Below are 3,959 nucleotides of genomic sequence, written 5' to 3' on the forward strand. Positions count from 1 at the left end.
CCTTAGGAAAGAAAAAAAACAGAAGAAGCCCCTGTTGTGGTATTTTCACTAACAGCAGAGGTTTGTCTAGGTCAGGTGAACACCCGTATTTCTTCTTGACAATGTCCCATGTCCAAGGAGAGTATAGAATGAGAAGATAAAGACTAGAGAAAAAAGCTGATAACAGGACAACTGGTCTAGACTTCAAAACTTTTGATGAAATGGAAAGCCAAGAGAGAAAGAATCAAAAGATATTTGTCACATGCATATGCCATATTACTTATATAGACAACATACCTGACATTAATCTGTTTCATATCTGAACATGAGAAGGTTAGACTCAGAGAGACAAGAAAGCAAATAGAGGGTAAAGAAGCTAAGTGTAGATGCAAGTGGCATTCATAAGATGTGCTAAATATAGATAAATAAGTTGGTAATCTCTGAGATATGCACAACTAGATAAAATGCAGCTGGAGTGTGCCACATATAGATAGAAAGGAATAGGCGAGAAAAAGGAGAAGGAAAGAAGGAAGGAAGGATGGAAGGGAGGGAGGGAGGAAGTTGTTCCGGGTCCTAGTAATTATGCAACTTCTACAACTGTCCTGAGCTACTTATATTCAGGCTTTTATGTGAAAGAGAAATAAACCTCTATCTTGCCCAAACCTACCCTGAAGCCTTTTTACCAGCTCTAGACTGCCTCACTCTGGGTTTCTTTTATGTTCACGGAAAAACATTGTTTTGTTTGTTTCGGCTGTGACTATTTAACATCTCTTACCAGCAGAAGAATGTATAGCCTAATTGAGATATACTCAGGAAGGACGTCCTTGTTTTCTTGAGACTGGCCTGCCTCATGTATTTACTTCATAAGGCAGCACATGGAAAGTGCTGAGAGTTGATTTCAGGGCACAGGCGGGGATAACAAAGCAGGATGCAAGAACTGTGTGATGGGTCTGGTGACAATCAAATGTATTTTAGAGCTGAACGTGATGGAAAACAATGGCTGCATTTCACTGACTAGGGAGCACTCCAGGACGGGAAAAGCCGAGGGAAAAGGAAGAAAAAAGAAAGAAGAAAATAAGGTTTTTAATGGAAAATGCTTTCTGTAGCCAATATTTCATCCCAAAGATCCTAACTGTACAGAAAAGTTCAAGGCAGAGGCACATCTGGACAATTATTCCACCTGTTCAACCCAAGTTTTCTTTTTTTCTATAATTTCTAGACCTAACTTTCCAATAATTTTATATTCACCTTTCCATAGCCAGGTTTATCCCTCTACATATTCACAATGCATTAATGCGAGTTCTTTTTGCTTCATTCTTTTTCAAAACTCTATCCCTTCCTTCCTGCCAACTTGTTATCAAAACCCCCAGAGCTCTTGAGCGAACCAGAAATGTGTCCTCTCTGTAACCTGGGTCAAATTCATATAAACACTCGGCGAGAGTGGGGGTGAGCAGAAAATCACTCAGCCACAGGGATGGTGTCCAGGGGGATGACAGCAGTCTTACAAATAAACTGCTCACACACAGATGCTCAGATAAATCTGTAATCAAAAGGAAAACGGAATGCTTGGCCAAGGGGAAGTAAATTCCCTGAGGTCAATCCTTTGTGGATCTGTTTGATCTTCCTTGGTAATGGGTCAGTCCTGCCCCTTCCCTCCAAGCTCAGATGCTGGCCACATGATCACGCGCTTTCCCTGTGTCCCAGCTAGGGCTTCGGATTTAGAATACCCTTGCATTCAAGAGGCTCGGATTAAAAGGAGAAAGAACAATGACACTTAACACTTGTCTATTACACTTCTGTGTACTTTTACATAGATTATCTCATTTAATCCCCAAAACATGTGCAATGGACCCTGAGAGACCAACAGTGGGTTCTTTTACCTTTTAAATAATTTATCATTTTTAAAACAAAATTTACCCCTAGTTTTAGTTTGTGATAGGCATGTATGAAGTACATGTTTAATCTTTACAAGACTTCAATACCTAGACCGTATTTCACAGTTGAGGAAACAAAGGTGCCCAGCTAGCAAGTGCTACTGGCATAAATATATTATTAGTAAAACTATTTTTAATGATAATACCTACTGCTGATGGGCTTATAAGACAGCATGATATTTCTAGAGGGCAATTTGCTGGACGTATATGAAGTCATAAAAAAGCAAATAGCCTTCAAGTCAGCAATTCCACTGCAAGGAATTTGATCTAAGAAAATCATCAGACATTTAACATCCCGGGTCCAAGAACGTGCGTTGCAGACTTATTTATAATTGCCACAAACAATACTGAAATAAGCTACATGTTCAAGCAGTTAGTTGGTATACTACAAAATGGAATATTTTTCATATTTCAAAGTTTGTTTAAGATTATTTAATGATACAGAGAAAATCTATAGCAAAACAAGGTTTTATGAGTTTCTGAAAGATCCATGGTGGCTCTGGCTGAAGTGATATATAAATCAGAGTGGAGACAGACATAATTCAGTGTAGGTAGGGGAGAAAGGTGAGGCAGTGTCATTTTACAGAGTCCCCCAGGTCCACAGGGATGTAGTCACCGTGACAAAGAACTTAACACAAGACTGGGATGAAAAACTACATGTTGAACGGCTGCCGAGTCAGAGCCTCCTTTCTGACCCCCCACACATCTGAATACGTTTAAGGAAAATGCCTATAACGTGAAGCTGGCAAAACACCTTCCCAAGGACCCAAACTGTTAACCTAAGAGGGTCAATGGCTTCCAGAGGAGAGGTTGCCAGCTCGCTTATCTGAGCAGAAAGCCTGCCCATCCACACACCACACCCACAAACAGGGACCCTGAGTCAATCTTCTTGTGCAGAGAAGAGGCCGCTGCTATCAGAGGCAATGTTGTCAGTTACAGGTAATTAATAATCAACATTTTTTTTATATAAATACCATTGGATGACCAAATGTCAGCAGATATTTAAAATAAAATAAAAAAACAGCTGTGGCCAAGACAAGGCCATAGATTTATCACACCATTTTTATCACCCTCTTAGGAGTACAAGAAAAGTGTATTTCCCAGTTCCCTTGCATCTATTGGGTTGTCGAAAAAGCCATGACGCATTTTTGCAATGAAAAACATAGAAAAAAATACGTCCTGACTTTTCTGACAGCCCAATATTAATAGATGGGGCCTGATGACTAGCTCTGGATAGTGGAATGTGAGTAGAAACACATGTCACTTCCAGACTTGGCCCAAAACAGTCTCCAACATGTGGTCCTCCTATTGCTTACCGTTTGTGACAAAGGGAGAAGCCTTGGGTAGTGGTGTCCTGGATCTGTGAGTCACCTCTCAGAGAAAAGCTGCCCAGGCGAGCTTCTTGACCACAAAGATACACATCGGCCTTTACGTAAAAAGAAAACAAAATAAAACAACTCGTATTGGGTTAAGCCACAAGAATGGGTGGAGGTGTTTGTTCTAACAGGTATCATTAATGAACTACTCTTACTTATGTAGCAACATAAAAGAAAAAGATCACGGTCATAAAACAGAATATTGGCTCCAGAGGAAACAGAGAGTCAGGAAAAAGACAAGGACCTTCATTCAATTCTAAGTCTCTATTTTTTTTTTTTCTTTTCAGAAAAGTTTGAGGATCTATTGTATCCATTGATTAAGACAAGAATAAAGTAAAAACAAAACAAGACAAAAAGAATAAGACAGAGGTCCTGGAAGTTAAAAAATTATTGCTACAATAAAAATTTCAGGAGAAAAGCTGGGAAAATATAGATCCCAAACACACACACACACACACACACACACACACACAGAGAGAGATGGAAAGCATGAAGGGAAAAGTTAAACGATAATGGGAAAATATTTCTGACACATTTTTATAAAGTGGTCACTATACTATTGGGTTGTCGGAAAAGTCATGACGTATTTTTCTATATTTCTCGTTGCAAAATTGCGTCATGGCTTTTCTGACAACCCAATAGCTTGAGCAAATGATCCCCAGGACCAAAG

The sequence above is a fragment of the Hipposideros armiger genome, unplaced genomic scaffold (genome assembly GCF_001890085.2).
Source record: "Hipposideros armiger isolate ML-2016 unplaced genomic scaffold, ASM189008v1 scaffold_1116, whole genome shotgun sequence".
Lineage (NCBI taxonomy): Eukaryota > Metazoa > Chordata > Mammalia > Chiroptera > Hipposideridae > Hipposideros > Hipposideros armiger.